This window comes from Manduca sexta, chromosome 23, assembly GCF_014839805.1.
Source record: "Manduca sexta isolate Smith_Timp_Sample1 chromosome 23, JHU_Msex_v1.0, whole genome shotgun sequence".
In the NCBI taxonomy this organism is placed as follows: domain Eukaryota; kingdom Metazoa; phylum Arthropoda; class Insecta; order Lepidoptera; family Sphingidae; genus Manduca; species Manduca sexta.
The window spans coordinates 11,621,074-11,645,525 of record NC_051137.1 but is presented as its reverse complement, the minus strand read 5'-3'; the positions used below and the strand labels follow the sequence as shown (position 1 = coordinate 11,645,525).

Sequence of the window (24,452 nt, the reverse complement as noted above, 5' to 3'; positions counted from 1 at the left end):
TCCTTGATGTTAGCGGCGATAGCCTAGTTGGGTGTGGAACGGACTGCCGAGACGAATGTCCGCAGGTTCAAATCCCAAGGGCACACACCTCTGACTTTTCTAAAAAAAATCATGTGTGTATTCTTTGTGAATTTATCGTTCGCTTTAACGGTGAAGGAAAACATCGTGAGGAAACCTGCACATCTGAGAAGTTCTCTATAGGAATTTCGAAGGTGTGTGAAGTCTACCAATCCGCACTAGGCCAGCGTGGTGGACTAAGGCCTAAACCCTCTCAGTAGTAGAGGAGGCCCGTGCTCAGCAGTGGGCAAGTATATAATACAGGGCTGATATTATTATATCCTTGATGTTGGCATTCCGGATATCTTTATCCATACTATATACTTCACATCGGATTTCTATGGTAGTAGTTCACGTTCCTGACAGATGTCTACAGCGTGACGTTATCAATTAAAATTATGTTACTACGGACCTAAAAATAGATAAAGTCAGGATATTAATGGATTATAAATTTACTAAGAAATTGATATAAAAGGGACTTAAACTTTATAATTAAAATGATAATTGTACATCAATGAAATAAAAATCGAAAACATACATTTAATTAAAAGATAAGATTATCTTATCGCTGCGAATGCATGACTTCTTCAACAGTTTATTTGCTGTAAAAGTCGTCGGGACATCAATTGCTTTGTTTACAACTGATAACGCGTAGTAAGTCATTGACAATTACAAGTTCAGTGAAAGAACGAATTCGATTAAGGTACTGAAGGACGCCAAATACATTTCCTTTATTCTTTATCAACCAACTTCATTTTTGTTTTGTGAACGTGTAATTAGGTCATAGATTTTTATTAGTTACCTGAATTTGATTACTATTAAAGTACATGTCTACAAGCCTATTGTTTTTTTAAGTTATCGAACCTGTTGAAATTTCGCCCTAAATATAATCGACACATCTATTTTTATAAATTGTCTACTAAAAATCGAATCATATCTCTAAATAAGTTGCCACCTTCATATATATGGCTTTAAATTCATACGCGCATCTAAACCTACACATAGTGACACATTTTTCAGATTTCGTTTGTTTATAGTGATTGTGATAGACAGGGGTGGTTGAGGGACGACGGGGCGGCCGCGGCGCGGGCCGGGCGGTCCGTTGAGGTTTGTCGACGCGAAAACACTCGGTCTTTTTTAATTTATGACAACATCGAAAGAAATTCCTTCTTTAATAACATAAACAATGTAGGACGTGTATACTTAAGTTGTCTAAGTTGGGTTGTATACATCTTTTGTCAGTTAATTATGTTAATTTTATGCACACATAATATAAACCAATATTCTTTTATAAGTAGTTAACGTATTTTTTCTTTGATATGGCACTATAATTCAAGAGTTCATTTCTCAAATAAATGATGATTGTTAGTATAGTGACCCGTACGGTGTGGATTACCCACACCGGTATCACTAATTCATATTCTAAGTACTCATACCAAAAATTCACAAGTGTTTATTTTTTTTACAAAAGGAACTTTTTATAAAATAAAATACTGGTTACAGAAATAACCATAGACAATAAAAAATTAAAACAAAAATGGACGCCGTAAAAAGTAACACAAGATGACATTAACCGTTACGAGCCAGTTGCATGTAAGTAACCAGGTAAAGAGTGTTATGCCCCAGTGCCTACATCACACTTCAACGCATTTTGACGAGCGCGTTAAAAGTTTTATTATATTGCTAGACGGGATAAATGTCTGCCTTTGATGGACGTTTGATTTGCTGCCTGACAGGCTGCCAGGTGGTCCCCCGGTTTACTGCGTATTGTGTTACAATTTTGTATTTGATGTGGATGCTGAAAGCAATTAAAAACTACATTTGTGCTGTTACAAAAAAGTTTTTGAGTTCGGTGTGTTTTGTTTTTTATGAAGCACTAATCTCTTGTGACTGTCGTATAGTCGTATATTCGTAGTCAGTTTTTAAAAATTCAAGTACTACTTATTCCAAATAATACAAAAATATCCTACAAATTGATACCAGCAATTAACACTACGCTAAATAGATTTTTGGCTAATGTCCGTAAGAATGTAAAATTATTATTTCTTTATCTTTTATAAGCTTACAAAATCACTTTTTTTTGCTATAAAATGAAGAATTCTTGAATTACAAAAAACGCTCATTAAGGAAGCTCTAGTATTATAAAATTTATATTATTTTTCACTTCAAACGTCTCCCTTGTAAAGTTTACATTTTCAATTTAGCGTAGTGTTAATTGCAGCTGTCGAAATCATACTAGTACCTAGAAACTAGCAACTTTAAATGTAAGAAATAAAATGGTTGTGACTAGTGGTTAATTAACCGCAGTTCTATATATTTGCAAATCATTACTAAATCGCTGTCCACTAACGCCAATTGAACTTTACTCAACACCATTTATACATCAGTATAGAAATCCTTCACAAAAACTATGTTAGTCGAGTTTACAACGCTCACAAAAACCGTTCGAGAGCAAAGCAAACAACATGAACATAAATCTAGAAGTTGTAATGAAGCGTTATTGGTGCGATAATAAAAGCTAAATTGATTAGCGGTGGTCCCGTGCAGGTAGACCGCATTCCGTACGCCCCCCTCCCCCACCCCAGCCACATTCACGGGACGGGATAGGGACGGCATAACGTTAGAACTCGGGGAATTAATAAAAAGTATGATGGAGGTACACAATGCGTGTCGTGGAAGATGTCGCCGTCAGGTAGATTCTTGATGTGTTTAATGTTTACTAAGTTGGGTTAATGGACATTTTTGTATATAATTTATGGATGGAAAGCGTTTAAATTAATAGAGGTTATTGTATTAATTTTATGATTATTCTAAGCAGCGCTCGAGTTGAAGTGTCCGACTTGAATATTTGTGTTAACAGAATTCTTTGAGATTCCTCATTCATAGTACTTAATACAATGCCATTCATACAAATAAAATATACGATTTCTTGACAATTGTATATAATTAATATGTGCATGTGTTTAAAATCGCTCTCTAATAACATACAATTTTCCCACGCATTTCTATATCGTGAGAGCGTTGTATGCAAATGGGTACACGAGTTTTGAAAAACTCAAGGGTATATCTCGACATAATCAAAAATTCAAATTATTAACTCAACAATCATCGACATACCAGTACATATCATCTCTAATTCAAGCCGAAAAACGGCTCCGTGAAATAGCGTCCGGAACCTATGGTATGGCATTCAGGCACTACACTCGTCGATAGTTTACACAGTCAACAGCCCGCTAATTGGGCCCCTGTAGAGCCCTGGGACCCTAAAGCCCTCCATCTCATAACTAGCACACCCTAAAGCGTAGTAGAGAGAAATGATATTTTTCGGTGGCTACAGTACGTTCATAGTTCATCTGTGCGTTTTCATGTTTGCAAACGTATGCTAACTATGCAATCCATTTGACATAATACACGTCTTCTAAATTTTATTCATTACTAATAACTTTTGGCATTGAGAAGTAAAAATTGCAAAAATATTATAAAAATCAAGTTTGTGGCGGTCATGTGCAACATTGGACTTTAACCAGCCGTGAACCGGTAAATAATTATAAATATACCAATAAAACAAAACGAAACTTGCATAGTAACTATACGAATCGAATTAAAACAGAGTTTTGTTATATTATTAAGTTATTATTATACACGTGTTAGCTAATTAGTAATTAGTAACAGCAAATTGTCGAGGCGCTTTATAGCTAAATCACATCTAGAGTGTCTGCGCAAGCGCATGAGTCAGGTAGGGCGAGGTGAAAATAAGCGTAAAATTAATATCAGATCAAGGTTGCCATCAAAGCTTCCGCTCGTGCGTGATCTATATTTTTAAGCTAATGAAACAATCTCATGCTTGTTAAATAGATAGCCCCATTTAATGTAGAACATAATTAAATATAACAGTAATACTGAATTTAGAACGCTGAGTTCTATCGAACTGGTGTGTGATTAGATTTTAAATTAATTAATTGACGAATAGCATTACCTCATGCATTGGTATTATCACTTATGTATTAAAATAATATAACAAAAAAATTAAATATATAACATATAAATAATTGCCGTAAAAAGTAAGAAAACTAAGAAGGGCGTCGAACTAGAGTAAAATATTAGTGTAATGCTATAATTTGTCTCGATATAATTTTATTTCTAAATATTAGAAACCATCTATTTGCTTTGAGCAAACTATTCCTTAATCGTAGCCATAAGTCGAATGTGTTGATTTAGAACTGAACTTTGATTATGTAAAATATGATGATAAAAACAATTAACGTAGCCTATATTATTATTAAGGCGACAAATTACTAGATTTCTTCTTACTACAACATATTGTTATGTACATTTTCTTATTTATCCTACAGTGGTCCGAACCGATGTCCAATTTTATTGAGAGAACGGCTGCGTAGGCGCGTACGTGTACCTACAGACTATAAATTTAAAGCCAGCAATAAAAATACTACTAACACATTTCCTACACTTTGATTCGACCTGTTTATATAGATCAAAGCTGTAGGATATAAAGTTTATCTAATATTCCATCATAACTTTGTAAATTCCGAGAATTAATGTCCCAGTTCTACTCAGCGTTGTGCGGTAACTAAAGCTGATTGAAAAGTTGCAATAAAGCTGCAGCGGTTGACATATAACACGGCACGTAACAACAACATGAATAAAAGAGGCGCTGAGTGTGAACAGGTGATAATAGATCTGCGAATGACACGTAGCAGCTAATTGTGAATTATTAACGGGCTGGTGCAACGAAGCCCGATCGGATCGCAAATGAGTGTATTGTAAGCGAGTGTTATTACCGGTCGAGATTCGCTCCGCAGTCCGCAGTCGACACGTCTCGCCGGAACTATCGCGTGAAGGCATCCCGCCTCATGAATGAACGCCGATTGGACTTCCATTCGACCAGTTTTGTTACGCACTGATTGCTGCTTACCCACTTTTAATCTTATCTACTACACGAGCTGGAAACGCCACGTGAACTTAAACCGACAAACGGCGGCGGCCATCTCGATTGGCCGGCTGCGGGCTGACCGCGCGCACCAAAAAACTGCCCGACGTTGCATCGCCGCGTCTTCCTCATTTCATTCACACCTTTTTATAAAGTTTTTTGGTGAATGAAGTCGTGTTCGGGATAATTATTAAATTTCAACGATTCGTTACAAATATCGATGAGCCGGAAGCCTATCGGCGCGGATGATTACATCGGGTGATCAGATTCCGACGTTCAGAAAGTAATTTTATGGTTTTTACACTGAATTTTAGTTTATCTAAATATTTTACTGGGATGTTCACGACACCGTGTTATTTGAAATGTTTATTTTTGTTTATAGACATTACGTTATTAAATATGACATCATGTCGCGTAGTAAGAACTTCATAGTACACTTCATAGAAATAATTTGTTCACAATAGCAGTAATTCAAAATGTCGAATTAAATCTAAATCTACAAACAGCGCTGCAGTCGATTGTAGGGTGGATATTAGACGGGCATTATAAAACGAATCAGTGGTAATAACGCAGGGGATCTAATTAAATTGCCGCCGATAATAATGGCACTCGGTCTCCCCTAGCAGACCCCTCGACATTTATTATTCGTGCGTACCCCACAACACAGTACCTGAAGTAACACGGAAACAACATCGAATGGTTTTGTAATTTTTCTAAATGTTTACTAGCGAGCTAGTCTCATGAGATGATGTCGGTGATTAAATGTAAACAGTTTAAAACAAAACTGGTAAGTGGAGCGAGGGCGCTATTAAAGGGCTTCTGGCGCGCATCTTACATATTATATTTATCGCGATCTGACCATAGTGCGTAAATGTATGAGCAATTTAAATTACTGACAACTGTTTAGAAACTTCTTTATTATGACGTAAGCTGTGATGACTTCATTCACAAGAATTTGTTGCTATTTTTAACAGTAAATAGATATCGCAACGTAAATAATCAGTGATAAGTATTGTTAATGATGATAGATGGCAAATTCATCAATCTCTTTCGACTTTGATTTTATTTAAGTATATCTTTCTAATCAAGAAATTTTAACAAATTAATGAAATCGGTAGCTCATATTATGTTTCAAGATTTATCATTAGTATTATTATAGAAAATGTCGCTAAGTACTTCGCAAACTGATGTGCAAAGTTTCATGAAGCTTATAGCACAACTTAATTGAAATAATTCAGCTTAAATCTGCAACTGAATTAATAGATCAGACAAACGTTATCAAAAGTTAGCCACGTGAACATTTAGTCCTAATATTGTTTCCCTCACGTCGCGTCGGATCTCCGAGTTACGTCTAGTACTTTGTTGAATTGCAATTCACGGCAATTCAAACACACACCTTTATATTGTTATACCTCCATTTCATTGCTCGCTAGGGACTACATCTGCCCCGCCGCGCCGCGCCGCGCCCGCCGCGCGCGCCCCGCGTCCCTACCCCACGTCCATTAGTGTTTTGTGAATGATTTAAAAGCTCTTTCGGATAACTACTCTGTAAGTGAGTAATTTAAGACTTGCTTCCCATTTTATCAGTGCTCCCCAAATTTGAGTGCGCATTAAAACATTACGTTGTGCCGTAGAAAGCGAATGCGAAGCGTAATTGTGTCGCTGGAAGAGTTAATGAGGAACTGTATCTGTTTAACTGTTTCATGCCGTGAATAGTTGATGTGAACGTTGTGTAGCTATTTATATTTTATGGTTTTAAAGTTTTATTGTGCAAAGTAAGATGATAATACATTTTTTATTTTAGATTTAATCTGTTCTGTAAACAGGTGTTAACTGATCGTTAAATAATGTGTCCCTTTACTGTCGTGGAACCAGCTAATTTGCCGGGATTCATTAAGGAACACGTTTGCTGTCGGAGAAAACAATCACACTGGACCTTATAATATATGATAGCAGTCTATGAACAACTCAAATTTTATCTGTAATTTTGATCAAACATAGCAGACTTGTTTGAGATGTTGTATAATTATCGAATAAAATAACTGTTGAGCCGTCCTCATCCAATAGGACTGGGTCATTCACAAACACGCCAAGTTCAGCACACAAGGCTGCATCAAAAACATCATGTAAACAACAAAATATATGTATTTCATTATAAACAACTAGTAAAGGTTAAGTACTTGGTATCGCAGATCTCATTTCGAAATATGTTTATGCTACCGAACGTTTGATCAGATCGGCCAACCTTTAACTGCTGCATGTTATTAGCCTCGCTGCACTCCGCTAGCTCATAATTTATTGTACACAAATGTCTACATTATATTCATGTTGAATACTTTACCAGTTTCTGTCGTATGATAAAAATGACAGCTTATAACAAAGTTATAGTTTCGATTAAAGAATATAATTCCATCTAATCCTTTAGGAAAATACAGACATAATTTTATCAAATGAAAATATTGAAATGAATAACACATTATTATCTAATAGATAGTCTAATCGCTATACTTGGAACATAAGTTTGATTTAAAATATTAGTTTAACACTTGTAAAAGCCTTGTGGGAGGAACAGATTTAAGGTGATAATGAAGCACTGTTGTATTTAATAACAATTTTAGCGCAACCTTTGTTTGCAAACTGTAAATGGAAATGCTAATTTTTTATTTCCCAAGCCAATAAAACTGAGTCATGATCCATAAACGTGTAGGTGAGCGGACAAATGGCGGGTTAGGCAGAGGAGCAGCGGAAGAAAATCCGTCATTTGGCACCCGTAAACAATGCTCGACGGTACGTACGTGCATGTAAATGAGAGTTATGGTAATTTATCGGCGGGGATGAGGCGGTAATGATAAGATAACGCTTTTGTTGCCGCGCGGCCCGGAGATACGGCTCATGGACCGGCGACGCTCGCGCACACAGCGCCAGCCAAATCATTTTTTATGTGAAAAATTACAAAACAAAAAACAAGATTTTACACTTAGACCTTCACATCCGATATTGCTCGAGGAATGGATACGCCGTATATTGCGTTGATGGCCCCGAAGTACATATTTAGACGTGGCGTCTGCGTCAATATTTTTGAGATAAGTTGTAATAATTGGGCTTTGTGTATTATTATTGGAGTAAAATGAAACATGTGTTGAGCATTCCTTTCCTCGTGTAGTTTAAGAAATTACGTGGTCGATTGATTAATTTCATGTTATTATGTGTTGATTTTTATGTTTATGTTACGAATTTGATTAATTTACTGGAATGCACAACCTCAATCGGTATTGTAGAGATATTTTGCTATGTGATATAATTTTAATGATTATTTCAAAGTATTCTAAAATTAAATTGTTATATAGCTGAGTCACAATCTTTGTGATATGGCCGCGCTCAAAGAGAAGCATTAAAACCGGTACATAATAAGTTCTAAACGACAAACCAAATCAAAATTCCTAGAAATACGCTGTAACGCCAAATTAAATGTAATTTTTCTAGGTAACGACGGGTCGACGCGCTGCACTATTGTACACAATTAAAATTACTTTATAAGAGTAAAAATATATTAATCAGAATATCTACTTTTTTTTAATCTGTAGCTGTCCTATTTTATTAGCATCTGTATTGCAATCGTTTTAGTTCATCTTATTAAGAAAATAAAAAGACTTCACAAGGATATCAATATAAATAGTATTAGTTACTAATTGATAGTATTAATAAAACAATAACTGTTGTTTTTATTTAAAAGAGAGTATACAAACGAATACTTCTTTAATATCCATTTTAAAACAAACAATTCAAGATTAGATCATTTGAACGTTAACAAAAGACTAATTTTTGCCAGCGACCTCTTCAAAGTTATACATTAGTAAAGATTCAATGTTTTATTTTACCTACTATATCAATCTAAAATATAACGATTTAATCCAATTCCGATAAGGATTGGAAATTATGAATGACTCAATGAGCGGTATCGAAACGCCATTGACGTTAATGCTCAACTAAATGATAAGTGTCATCGCATCACGACAATAGAATATTGGGGTAAACTGGTAATAAATGTATCTATGTATTTGTAGTTAACGAGGCACGCTGCGGGGCGCCGCGGCCCCATCTGCTCCGGCAGACTTGGTGACGCCAATTCACATTATTATTGTAATAGCATAAAAATAATTCATACAGTTTATAGGCAAATGTATTTGTCCAAATGTTATGTTTAGTATTTTTAATATTTATGTCTTCTGTTGCGAGTGTCAATTTGTAGTATAACCGTTTTTCCTGTGTATTCTGTTTCGTTTGAAGATTAGAATCATTTTAAGATAGATGTTTTTTTAAAGAATTTTCCTGTTTGTTAGGATTTTTGCAATTCCATGAGCATGAGTTAATAAGTTTTGACTGGCGGAAATTGCAATTTTTCTTATATCTATTTTCGAATTTTTCAAACTGGAAACCGTTGTAACCGATGTTGGTAACGACGTACATTTGACATCGCTCATGGTATTATAGGTCTTCTGCTACATTAACATAAATAATTCATAGTTGCGATCAAGTGCGCGGGCGCAGGTCGTTCATTGTTCGCGCTGATGAGCGGCACGGACAACGCCTCGGAAACTATGGCGCCCTAGATTTCTTGATTCAGATTTTTTTTTTGAAAACACATGGCCAACTTAAACGTAGGTACTAGCATTTATGGAAAAAAAGATGAGGTGGTAACGGACATGGATACGACGAAATAATTTGAGAACAAATTTCCAAAAAATACAGGTCTAAATTTTGTTACACATCACATTTATGATATTTAGAAAAGGTAAAAGAAATCATCTGTTGTTGTTCAATGAAATAACAAAAAAAAATACAAAGATATTCCTGTAGTCAACACAACACTTATCCACATCTAAAATATTAAGCAAATATGTGTCGTAATAAGTAAACTATTAAGTATCGCAAAGGTCTGTGGATCAGACTCGTTAAAACTTCATACGAGTCGGAGTACTTTAACGAGTTCACGTTTCTTTATGATTTTTAGTCGACATGTAACATTTAATTTACACTCTTTGGAAATATGAACATACTGAGCGAGTTCTACAAAAGAGATACTTCCTATGCCAACTGGTTTAATTGGCGATAGACGGATATGCTCATTAAAGTTTTGTCTCTATATCCTATTTATGTTGCTAGAATATCTACTGTACCAACAAACCATGGGAAATTTCAAGTCTTCTAGCATTATTTTTTACTTCAAAACAGGAACATCGAATATCTGCGTCGATAAAATAAAACATAAATATTTTTTATGATAATTTTGAATACCATTACCTTTACTAGATAAAAGTTCCAATATGGATTTCACGCTGCATATTTTATAGATATTATTTTATTATAAATAAAATCCTCGATTTATTATAGATGGAACAATACATTCAAACACAGAACATCTATGAGTAAAGGTGGTTGTGGTGGGTCACCGGAAGATGGTTGTTGATAAGGCTCCTACGGAAACGCATTTCACGGCGCGAATAGTCGAGGGTAATTGTACTCGTAAATACATGCCTTTTAATGTTATACACTACGCCATTTAAAACTACATGCGTTTGTACGCAGTTAGTTTTACCCGCGGCTTCTGTCGTAAGATGTTAGAATTATTGTGTAAGGAAATCTATTTTTGGAATAGAAATGACGCTCAGGCTCTGAGAATTAACACTTTATAATATTATTAATAACAATGACTGTACTGTAATTTAGACCACGCTAGGAAACATAGATGTCCATGTAACAGATACATAATGTCTAAAGATAAGTTATGTCAAGTTACAGCAGAAAAATATTTTGGTGTGTGACATGAAAAAGTCGTACAAACATACTTCGTGAATAGTTCATATGCCAGCCTATTACTATCGAAATAAGTCGTAAAATGTAAATTAGCATTCCGAGTTGCACACATGCCTTTATGATAATACTGTGTTGAGTTATAAAATTGAAATTAGATGGTTTTACATAACAAACTTATGTCACTGTTAATGTCTACTTTAAGACTGGAATAACTGTTTACTCGCGGCGTTCTTGCCGGCTTAAGATAGAACAAATAACTTAAGTGGCAATGAAAAAGAAGTAAGGAAGAATTGTTGGACTAATAAAGCCAAGCTCGTGCGGGAATCACGGTTAAAGAATGAAGAGAAACATTGTAAGCTTGCACGATATTAGAACGTAATTTCCAATGTAAGATGCGGAGTGTTTTTACTTTTTCCTGTTGCAATATGCACTTATTGGATTTAAAAGTTGCCAAGGTTACCCTTTGATTTATTGTAGGGGAGAATTGTATACAATAAGGGTCGTGATGGTAGTGCTATCTGAGATGTCAGGACCAGAGATTTCTTGGTAAGCGTTAATATGTTTTGGGTTTATCCAAAACGTGTAATGTTTTTGTTCGGAGAAATAAAAGATAATCTTAATATGGGAATTCCGTAATATTATTGTATTTAGATGTTGGCTTATTGAGAAACAAACTTATAATTATAAAGTATTTGTACTAGGTACTTGGCCAGTATAAATAAGTATTTTTTATATTGATTCCAGAAATATACAGTCTTACTTATAAACTTATTTTAGCGCTAAGGAGTGATTAAGAATTGCTTAAATAATTGACAAAAATATCACCGTTTTCCTAGTTTAAACCTTATTAAGAGGCCAGATGGCGGGGTTTGATTTATAGCTGATCGAGTAAATTTGTGTTTTAACTAAGCATAGGTTTGCGATTTTTTTATAAGGAAGACTGTAAATATAATGACATGTAAGAATTCCTTTTACGATATATCAAATTATTCCAAGCAATGTAATAACGATAAAAATGACAATATAGCGACGGTCCCTACGTATAGTATCGAATCTGCAAAATTGCATTTTGCAAATTCAATACTTTGCGTAGGGACTGTCGGTATTTAAACGGTCTTTATTAAAATGAACTACATTTATTTAAAACAATTAGGATCGAAGTGCTTATCGCCATGGTAAAAAGCACTAAACAAGCGATGTATATTCGACAGTCCCTACGCAAAGTATTGCATCTGCAAAATGCAATATTGCAGATTCGATACTTTACGTAGGGACCGTCGATAGGTGTTGACAGTGAAGTTAGTCGCATTAACCTACTGAACTGTCATACGCACCCCTATAAAAAATATGCGTAATTGATTGCATCGCAGCGAGCTCATTTGACTGATTGTATAGAGCTCCAAATTGCGTATTTAACGTATGGGAAGACCCCTCGCGAACCGTTGCCAATTTAGACTGGCGCCCTTTGCGACCGAGATCGGATCCGACATGTTTGTATTGCGTTTCTATTATTTAAATTTATAGAGAAATTACTTTTATCGCGTTTAAAATGCGTTTTAGATTGCTATATTTAATTTATTTGCATCGGGGTTCGGAGGGATGAATTAGTATTATCTTTTCCTAAATTATAATCTGAATGATAAATCAGTTTCTAGATAACAATATTAGCTCTACGTTTACTTATGGACACGATTATTTGTTCCTTACATTTAGTATACTGCCCTTATAGGGCTTTCTAGACTCACTCGTTCCATTCCTTCACGAGTTCGTGCGATAATTGAGATTGAAGTCGCGCATAAATTGAAGAGTCAAAGGTACACCGGGGTCTAACAAGGGATCTCTCTTTCAATAGCTTATTCGACTTCCACAAGGTTATCACTTCTTTTTAGATAAAAAATATAATATATATTAGCCACATAAATTTATACGCAAGCAATGCCTATGAGCCTTCAAAACACAATAATGCCGCGATAAGCAAAAAACACAATCCCATCGAGTCTCGCCAAGGCAAAAGCTGGCGTAGATTAGAACGATTATAAGTGGAACAGTGTTGCAAAACTGACGATCCGTTAAGGGCCATTCCCCGCATTATCACCGTGCAAATATCCCGCCCTGAGCAGATTAGATAAACTACAGAAAATCAAGCGACGTGGGAAGCCAAACCGAAAATGATGCCAACGGAGTTTTAATTACATGCGTCCGTGCAAATTATACACCATTAATCTCCAAGAAAAATAATCAGCCGCATCATAATTCATAAAGTTTTTTTTAACCCGACGAGGTCGTTCAATGTGACTGCTGCTGTTATTCAAAACTGTTGTATTCGACAATTAGTTGATATTTCAACGGATTTATGGTAGTGACAAATGTATGCGCATAATTTGGTGAAAACTGTCCGATTTACAGGAAGCGCGAGCGTTTCCCGGATCGTTCGATGTCTATTCTATGCAGATCTAAATTTAGTGGGCAATCGCTTGTTTAATAATATATGCCGCAGCGAGCACTCGCCGTAATCTATTTACATTCGGACTGGACTGATCCAGTTCGTCAAATAGCGCAGTTTAGTTATTCCCTCCGTCGTATTGTCCGACAATCAGAGATAACACAAATTACAGTGTTGAGTGACGCTAAACAACGCTCATCAATAGCCATTGAATTGGGCGGGAAAAAATATAGTCGTTATCCGCGCTTCGTAAAATCCCTTTGAAATTTTTCTGCTAGCCACAAGTTTTTTTAAGTTAAAAATCATATGTGCATTGGGTTTTTATGTTAAAAATTAGAATTAAAAAACGAATTGAGTACGTCTCCCAATAAAGGGAAAGAATAGGTTAAGTTAGGTTAGCGTTACTACGGATGCACCAATATTTTCCGGATTTGGTTGAGTACAAAAATTTATTAAGAGCCAACCTATCGCCATATCGAACGCTTATTGACATCCCAGGCGAATCACTAGTTTAATTTGCTTGCATTAAATAACCCGAAAAAGGAACCTAAATAAGACTGTTATTGATTTTAAAAATAGGTTGTAAAAACTTTATCACAAGAGTAGTAATCCATACAAAACTGCTCTTTGTAATGTTGTAAACTTAAAACTTGGAATGATTGTAGCTATATTTGTCTGTTATTTTACATCTTTGGCACAATGAAGTCCAGAGACCTCATGACAATTCCAAGGTTAAATAAGCAGACTACGTTTGCTACAAAACCGCAGCGCAGTTAATATCAAGGAATTATTTTATCGTCGTCAGTATGCCCATTAAAAATTGTAGACATAAAAATGTACAGTTAAGTATTTAAAAAGCAAAAATGTGACATTGGATTTGAGTTTTATTTTCCTTTTAAGATAATTGTAAATAATTTTGCAACGTTTGTATTAAGGAAATATTTGTTGTCATTGAAAGTACCTTTGTCTTATACAACTATGAATAACTTAAAACTCTTGTCAATGGGTCACGGGTATCGTCAGTCATCGACACACTAACAGATGGCTCATTGTGTTAAGAAATAGAGATAAGCCATGCTTTTACGTAAATAATGGTATGGAACACGACAACGGCATAGTTAAAAACTAAAAAAGCTCCTATCTGTAAATATATTTCTTGACGGGACAAAAATAAAATGAAGTGTGTTGTAATAAGTTTATTTTCTAGCACTCGTTGTTAGTCGTAAATTTATTCCGAGAAAATATGACGGGCTTTATAGCAAGATACATTAATTCATATTTATTAGATAACTGGAATGATTCAGCGTACGTTGGAACGCAAATACCAGCATTGTCTTCACCATTATAAAATTAATAACAACAATGACGCAGTGTAACGAATAAATCAAATTACATCGCCCACTACGTGGGGAACAATGAAACAAAATATAACGTTTAAGTAACAATTAATACAAGACAATGTGGTGGGAAGAAGCGGCGCAAAACTGAGAAGTTCACGGATCCTCATCAATCAGCGATCACGAGCCATCCCCCGACTTACTCGTTACACATAATTAATCACTGAATATAATTAAAATTCCCGATGACAAGGCGCGATCACCGCCACATTCGGCCGAGGGGAGAGTTCGCGAAAAAATATCCGCCAACTCAAAACTGTTATGACAGAATTACTTGTATAACCCTTTAAAAGGTAATTGGAGGAGATTTTAAATTTTCAACAGTCTAATTAATCATTTAGCTATGTCTTATGATACAAAAACAGTCGACATGTTCTTTAACATTTACATTCAACTGCATCGTTACCATAAACCGGTCGCGAGACGCATAAAGCACAAAAGCAATGCATATATGGAGGTTATTACATTTTTCAACTGGATTTAATCCTATATGGACGATTGACCTTTTAAAGCGGTTATCCAGTTAAATTGCTTTGCTAATTACACAGTTGTTCTATTGGAATTGCAACTTTTCGGGTGATGGCGTCGTGACAAGGTTACGATAATGAGCCAAAAGATAATGTTAGATTTGAGGCGCCGCGCCGGCGTCTGCTGTGGTGTAATTACCTAGTGACTCAGCAGTGCTTTGTTCGCCCTGCATAGGATCCGCGAACAAACTTGTTTTAATTAATTTCGTGTCTCGAACAAGCCTTCAGCTGATTGTTATCTACTTAGTTGCTGTTAGCGCTCCGGACGCCCCGATAATGAAGCAACAAATCGTTCTAAAGTTATGATTTGATAGTGTTGTGGATACACAGTCTCTTGTGCTCTGTTTGCTCCCTTTCCTTGTTAATTAATTTTACACAAAAGTGTGTTTCGTGCTTACTGTAAATCCGAAAAGCAGACACATTTAACCGGTATAGTGTGTCATCACTTAAAATATATATATTATACCATTAGAAGAATTATTCATTATGGATTTAAATACATCTATAAATTATTTAATTATTTTAAAGTAAGATGCCATAAAGATAAACGGAAAGCCTTTAAAGCCTTGGGATCGACATTTGGTAAGAAATGTGTAAGTAAAATAGTATGGAAATATAAATTCAATATATTTATTATACACGGTTTTATGGATGTTAAATACAAATAATAATTACACATAATTGAAATGGTTCCTGATTTGTAAGCAATGGAAAACACACAACTATTTATTTCATAATAAATTTGGACGTCAGTACGCTTTTAGTGAAAAGTATTTTAATTAAAAGCAACTGATGTCCAATACGAAAATAGACTTTAAGAAAAAAACAAACACACCATTTAAGAATCTCATACTTTTTCGGAAGTCTATTAAAAAAGACATTCTGCCTACCTTCTCGACTTAAACTCGATACAAACAATTACATTCTTGCCAATTTGAACAAAATCATCACAAATCTAGACATAATATACCCACCAGTGCTACAATATAGGAAACATTCAGTATAATTGAATAATATATTTCATTCAGATTTAGTAGATACGGGCGCCGTAGTTTCTCTGTCATTATTTTATATCTCGTAGGTCGATGTTGTTTGGCGCGCCGGTCGCCATGGCAACCCGTGAAATATGGGTTTCGTCTTTTCTACGTTTATTGCCGTTATTAGCTAAGGATAACTATTAATTCCAGCTATAACAATAGTAACTTGTGAAATACGAATGCCAGCATGTTTTGGCTTTCATTATAGTAAGGTTACTTACCTACTTTATTGCATTATTGTATTGATTGTGCAAAGTAAAGAAATTGATAATTCTTGTTTACACAGAATGAAAGTCTTCAGGTATAAATATTGTCATAAAATGGATGCCAAATGTTGGGACCACACACGGGTCTTTGTGATTTATTTGGTCCCATACGTGATAAGTGGCGAAACTGCCTCTTGAGCGTATGACATATGTGAAAGTTGACATTTTAAATGATTTGTAGACTCTCCATGCGTATGAGAGGTTTTTTAATTATTCGAAAGTTTTTTAAATATTTCAATTGAGATCAAATGAGTATTGAATTTAATGAGTATTAATTATTGTAACTATTCAAAATATTTTAATATAATCAAAAGGAAAGCTTATCAACGCATAATCACTAAAACTGAATACGAGGGGCCAACAAATCAAGAAAATGTATAGTGTAAGCCATAATATCTAATTATTTTTTGATTAAGTCTTTTAAATCACTGAGTTAATTAAACAAACACGTAAGACTCAAAATCAAGATTAATTATATCTTCATATTAAAATAACATAAAAAGACGGCCCTCAAAACAATAATTAGTACCAATTACAACACAAAATTCTCTCTACAATCAAATAGGATGACTGGCACTACTTGAGTGGCCGCACGCAGAGAGAAATTAAGGATGTGTTCTATCTCTTTCTAAGTCCATGAGGTGTATATGTTTGTCCTTTTCATACTGTTTCAAATTTCCAAAGATTGACATCCATAACTGTCAATGTGAGGGAATACGTCTTTTCGATCTTGATGGATTAAGTAATTTAAAATGGATCCATATAAAGTAGGTTGGCATATCTATACGACCCTTTAAATCAAGTTTTTTATTATAATCTAATCATTTTTATGGCCAGTAAAATGTCGAGCAAATGTAAAAGTCCCTAATTCAATATAACGGATAAGCCATTTGAATTGAAAGAATATTGATTTAAAATACATAAATCTGTTTTGTTGTGTTTCTTAAACAACTTGATATCAGTTCCATTTAGTTTATGTCTTGTTCCCAAGAATGTCTATGGTCTGCTGTAATCCTTTTTGGGGTTCTATTATATAGCATGGATCGATAGTTTCAACTTTTACAGTTTCTTTTTGTATGTCGTCTATTATCTATTGCTTCTTTTAAAGCAAAAATGTTGTAATTAATTAGAATTAATCATGACTGCTAGAAAATTATTTACTAGCATTTTTTTATCCTCATATGAGGATTTCTGTCAAAACGGAATTTAAAATGATTATTATGTTTATTAAATAATTTTACCAAATTATATCTAGGAATATTGTGTTCAGTTGAGATAGGCATTCGTTAATCTCGGCTAGGTTAACTGCTTCTCATTACCATTAATACTATAAGTTTTACAACTAACATTTTGACCACTGCATCAGTTATGACAAAATCGAAAATACATTCAATATTCGTAAATTATGATACAATATTTTAATCGTTGTTGTGGTGTTTGCTATCTATACAACCTCTTGAAAGCGTTGCTGTTAGTCAACCAGTGCATCCTTGTGATGCATTTAATACACCGACTATAAAATATGAACTTTTTTCACTACATTATTACTCGTATAGTCAATAACAAACAAGTCAAATATTCAAGGGATACATTTCTAAGCTCTTGAGGTAAAGACACAATGTCTCTGGCGTAGGAGAGAGGCTCTAAGAGATATTGGACTTCAATGGCGAAAGTGTTAATGAACGAATCACGCCATGTCATTCATGCAAGAACATTTAGTACGCATTCATTCGGACCACCCTCAGCACACCTATACACAAACAAAGGTGCGGTTCCAACTATCATATCAGGATAAATATTAGTATTCGCTTCAAGCGTGGGTGTTGTACATGGAAACCATTGAAATCAATTCTGAGAAAAACAGCACAGAAATTAGTTTAATATATTTTATTAGCAGTATGTACTTTTAAATATTACTTTAAGACATCTCATTACGTGATACCAACAATATATGCTTGTATAAACAAATTAATTGTGTATAAATATCATACAAAGATACTACCGGACTATATAAATTATAATATAATCTTGATCCACTAATAAACCAATGAATATAGCTCAGAATCCCACACTTTTTTCACAAGGACTTTTTTTAAACAAACACGTCCTTTCATAATAGGAGCTTGTTCTCAAATTCTTCAAACATCATTACTATCCGTTACCAGAGTCCCTCTTACCACAAAACAAATAAACTGCGGTTGACTGTTTATTTTTGTATAGCAGCCGAATCACTTGTTCCTAGAACGTGGGCAACAACGGTAATCATTTGGTAAACATGCTTACAAAAATATTTAATAATGGACAGGTTGTGTATACCTTTACCTATTGGCTAAGAATCCTGGTTGATTAGGAAAGGTAAAATCCTACAATTGTGTTATGTTTCTTAATACATTAGTATGCAAAATTTTAGTACATTACAAAAAAAATCTGCGATCGAGTTCAACTTATGTAAAAGTTCATTGATCTTAGTAATTTTATACCTGTTCAACTCGAATTATTCGCGTTATTAAGTAAAAATAATACAAATAAATTTAATTAAAAGACTGAGTAGTTCGTAAAGTTCGAGATTCAAGCACTAAACTTTTCGAAAAAAATATAAAAAAATGTTTTAATATATTCTAATTTTAAATATTAATTAGACACCGCATTACAAAGATATTGAAACAATTATTAAAATATTATGATGAATTTAATTAAATTCGTCCGTTACTAGCAAATGGGATTTTATAAAGTTAAAAACAAATCACCCAATTACTATTGAGAAATGCAACGCCGGCATTAATTTTGCATTTTAGTTACATTATCGTATTGAGAATATGCACAACTATGTGAGAGGTTCGTTTCCGCCAGAATAAGTAGGTAGCTATAACCTGTAATCGAAACCGGTTTACTCGATGTGGACTTACGGACCGAGGAGAGGGCCTGCGCGATATCAAGCAGGTGTTCCACTGTTAGCCCAGTCTCAATGAGAATTCCAAATCGAGCCTTAAATAGTTCCCTCAGATTTACTTCGTTTCAAGTCACAGCTGTCGCTAGAATGTGTCGATAATGCGTGCGAAAGTCGCAACTTTTATAAACTTTGCGACCAATCATTCGCACATCAAGTACGAGAATTTGAAGATGGGGTGGCGTGTGTAACGCTTGTTTAATAATTTAGTATACCGCTCCCTAGTCCGCTGGTTCTGAATAATGAATGCAACAATAATATGCTGGCGTACGTTTATTCAATACATAGGTATGTACTAAATATTTTGAATATGGGGGCGAGTTTAGGTACCGTTATTGATACCGCGCCCGTAATCTTCTTATCTTAACAATCGAGACTCATTTGTGGCGCTAAAATATCCCTCGGAATAAAATGCTTTTATAACAGACATGGGAACTCACACCTGTCGCTCCCCGTATTTTAGAATAGCGTCTGGCTCGAGAATTAAATCGGTTTGTTAACATTAGAAACATCTTACAAAAATATATATTAATGTTTTCCAAAAGATATTTTTACGGCGGATTTTATGTCTTATTTATCTCATTATTGTCGAGATAATAGAACTTTCGAATATTCCAAGACACTAACCTGTTATACGCAGGCTTTATTTGCATAAGCGAGTTGTTTAGTTGCTCTTTAAATGTAAGGAACTAATGTGTAGGTAGACTCGAGCGGAACTGGTTATCTTGTTTCACAAATTCACATTAATGTAATTTTTGTACGAAAATTCTTTAAGTTTTAACTAAAACGGTAGATGTGTTACATTAACAGAAGTCAGTGGCCTCTACGTTAAATTTAAATTTATCCACATATGTTTAGATTTAATTAAGTTTTGTAAACGATTTTGATATGAACATTTGTTAATATTCTTACCGTAGAAGTTAGGTTGTTTGCATGAGGGTGCAGCAGAATGCGTTTAATTCGTTAATAAATCAGGCTGTGGGGGTAGGGGTTCATTAGACTGATCGCCCGCGGCCTTCCGGGGAGTCCGGCCCGCCACCATCCTTGTGATGCATTTAATTTGGCGAGGGCAATGGATGATGGATACGACGCACGCCTAATTTGATTTGCCTGTCAATGCATTTGTCATGTCCTTTGGATAGCCAATCTGTCATATTGGATAAAAGCTCTTTAAAGCTTTTGGATACGTACATGTGTGTATTTATGGAATAGAATAAATACGATTGTGTGATGGAATTTGTTTTGAAAATAAGGGGCCTGCGTGGTTTGCTTCTCCTCTCATAAGGAATTAAATTTTTATTAACAGCTGAGTATAATCACGATGAACATTACGAGTTATAAAAATGTAAATGACAGTCTTAGTTAAAATAAGTAATTAATTGGTTCTCTTAAGTTGAGCTTATCGCCGGCATAAATTAAGGTAGATTCGCCCGGTGCCGCGTCCACGCACGTAGTGAAACTTTTAATTGCATTGAGCTCTATCACTGTCGTCAGCGGGACGGGGGGCGCGGGGGGACAACACCCAGATTTGTGCACCTATTTATCGAGACAGTGGGTAGGATAAGTTTANAATTTTAACTTTTTTATATTTTATAATTTATTTCATAACAATGGTACTGGGATTATCCTTAATGTATATTTTTTTCTTTAATATTATTTCGCGAAAAATCTTGCACTTTAGAGAGGTATTGAATAAACGATTTGAACTAAAATTACACGTTATGAAAGTCTGAATAAGAAAAAAAACTATTAATTAATAATATCTAACCATTTATTTCCTTGCCCAGCAGTGGGACAGTATACATATAATACAGGGCTGATATAATATTATTATTTATTTCCTTAGCAGGTACTTGTTCAATATAAAATCACCCGTTTTAAATTAAAATATAATTACTATGATCAACGAAAATATATTTGGCATTTCACAACAGAGCGCGAAATGAATAATGGATTAATTAGAATTTTTAAATTAAAATTGTCACCGTGTATCCGGTGGGTGGCGACCATAAACTTAATACAATGGAAGCCAGTACCGGACGAGAGGACTCATTAATTTAGATGATTGTACAATTATCTAAATATAAGCGGGGCGAGACGCCCACGCGGGGCAGGGGGCGGGGGCACTCCAACCCGAAAAGGAGGGAGGGGTGCGGGCACTCGTTTTTAATTAAACCAACGATGAAATGAAGTGGTCCGTATAATATTGCTTAGACATGTTTTAAATTAATTTCAACCCGTCTTATTACGAATGATTTGATGAAATAATTTACTAACGGTACGAGACAGATAAATCCTAAACTCTTTTTACTCATAGGTAGATTAGTCGACCTGAGACGTGACTCATATATGTCCGAGTACTAAAACGATTGTTTGTAAGGTAGAAATTGGCCTAAGCGCTGCGCGGGTTAGGGGCCCCATATACCCAGCTGGTCCCATTCGTATCTACGAAAGGGTTTTCGGTTCTCTTTTCTATTTGTTTTTCGTTAAAGCTTTAATTAAAAGTACGGTTATTTTAAAGAAAATTGATGTTCAAAGTAAATAAATCTTTGATGGTTTCATTATCTCTTAGTAATTGAGTTTTACCTCATGGTAAAATAATTAGTGCTCTGCTCAAGAGTTGTTTATTAATTAATTAATCGAAAATAATGCTGACGTGTTGTATGTGTTGTCTGCGAGTGGCTGCAAGTTTGGATGATGTCCAATGTTGTTTAAATTCACACTTTTAAGAGCATCACATTCTTCTGTAATCAGGTCTGCCCTATTTTCGTATTCCATAATATCCAAATGTTTTTGTTATTGACAATTAACTACATTCTAACAAGTACAGCGGGTCCCGTTGTTTTTACACACGTCTACCTTCTGTACATCGTACATATTAAAATTCGCGTCTCAAACTTTCAAAAATTAAAAACCTTCACCGGCGGTATGTATGTTCGATGCTAAATGACTCGAAAGCTTTATACACTGTTTTATAATATCATACTTTGCATTGTTAAGTTTGTAAACAAAGTGGAGGAAACAGCGCACGTGGTCTCGCGTCAAAAGTTATTTCTAATGAGTTCCACTGTAAGTATTGCAAAGTTCCGAACTAGCGGTGTGGCTCAACACTAATTATCACATTGTTTCCTCATGTCACACAACATTAGGTGATGCAGTGTGTTTACTAACATACTGCATTGCAGCGCGGTGCTGAAAACGTTCGATACTTCGACACTAACCATCAAACTCTGGAATAGTTACCTAAAGGCTTTGTCCTTTGGGGCCTGTAAGCCGCGCGTCCAGGCTTGATGCCTCGAAGGGATCGCCGGTCTCCGGACCGGCGCGATGCACCAAACAAAAAAACTTAACAATAACAAAAAAAACACAACCAACGTATGAACGGCAGAAACCACACGCCGAGTGCAATCTCTTTGACGTCGAGTTCGACCGAATAAAATGCAGAACACATAAAACTTCCTTATGGAAACTTTGAAACAAAACTGTATAGACAACTTCGAAAAAAGTAGTTGTGTTTGTGGGGATCGACGACACTTCCCCGTACGGCGTTTCGATCGCGACTGAGCCACGCGGTCGCGCGCGGGGCAGCGGCGGGGGGCGGGCCAGGCGCAGGGGGCACCGGCCCCTCACCTCCGCGGTATTATTTGATTAATTCGCCTCCCCCTTGTATACTCGCTGAGTCGTTACGGAGACGGCGACGTTAAGTTTTTAAATTTCAGTGAGAGCCGCAACCTTCACCTACTCCTTAATACTTTAATTGAATTAATTAAGATCGACGAGCGCCAACAAAGATTAGACGTTAATAAGCAAACCCTGAAGGATCCGTCCCATTGGTGGTTAATTACGAGCCGGCTGCGGGCTGCGGTGCGCGGTGCCTACTCCTAGTGCCTACGCGCGGCTCAAGGCGCTCCGCATCGACATGGCTGTACGCGCACAGAAAAAAATCACAACTTGAAATAATGAGTATTACCTACAGAGAAACGTAAGACCCGCTAATTGGAGTGCATTTGCATACTGAAGTAAAATAAAGTCTGAGTGAGTTATTTCACCGATGTCAGATGGAAGGCGACCGGCCGCTAATGTATGATCCCAGTGGGTTTGTAATAAATGAAATAAACGTAATTCCTTTATTGCCAGTGGAATACGATAGTTGCAAACGAAAATAAACTATTGCATGTAATGAGCTAATTACTGATGTGTCACGAATTGGCACAAACTTTTGCAGCTCGGGGGATGGTACTTACGAAAAGCAAAATCATGTGACCTTTTATACAAATTATAAATAATTTACTTATTTATTATTATAAATGTGAATGGAAATTTATGCGTGCATAAGTAACAAATAAGTATTAGTTATAGTCAATAATATTGATTATAGTAAATTAAGTTTTAGAATTAAAATTTTATATTTACTTACACATTAAGCCTTAAGTCAATGATATCATGTTACTAATGAGGTCCATAAACTTAGCACATCAGTGATCAGATCTAGTATAGAATATAAAAAGTATAGAATATAAAAAGTATGGAATTAGTTTATGTATAATAAATTATTGCAAACTTTAAATGCCGACATAAAAATAAATAAACAGTTAATGTAAGGTTCTGTAGTTGTACTAATTTACCATAAAAATATACCGTAGGAAAGTGTATTCAGCTGTAAGTAAATATTTGTAATTCTCGACCTCTATAAAGAGAATAAGCAAGTTGTGTCGAATATGCCCTTTCAAAGCCGATGTTCAATATTCACTGCCGAGTAATTAGTAATGTTGTTTCTATATTCTGCTTCTACAAATTACCATAAAAGTACCAAGTGAATGTTCGGGGAAGTCATAAAATCTTGCTGGTTTACCCCAGAATAATAATTCATTTTCTTGAAGAGGAAAATGTTGCATAATAATATTTTCGATACCTATAAAATAGGACTGGTCAACCGCTTGCTACGACTACGACTTACTAATAAGGTTTCCTTACCAATAACTATAATTCTTATGTATTACAAATATGCCACTTTTG

The 24,452-nt window shown here is 35.2% G+C and overlaps 1 protein-coding gene across 2 annotated transcripts in view; it reads right to left on the bottom strand.

Moving 5' to 3' along the window:
• LOC115456258 (LIM domain transcription factor LMO4) overlaps positions 1-24,452 on the bottom strand; it is a 160,259-nt gene that overhangs the window by 77,669 nt on the left and 58,138 nt on the right. The window contains exon 1 of one of the 2 annotated variants that reach the window (XM_030185251.1): positions 22,680-22,990. The exons of the other annotated variant lie outside the window; for it this stretch is intronic. The gene's annotated coding sequence lies outside the window, so the exon portion shown is untranslated. Of the gene's footprint in view, positions 1-22,679; positions 22,991-24,452 lie in introns of those variants that run through there. 2 annotated transcript variants of the gene reach the window in all.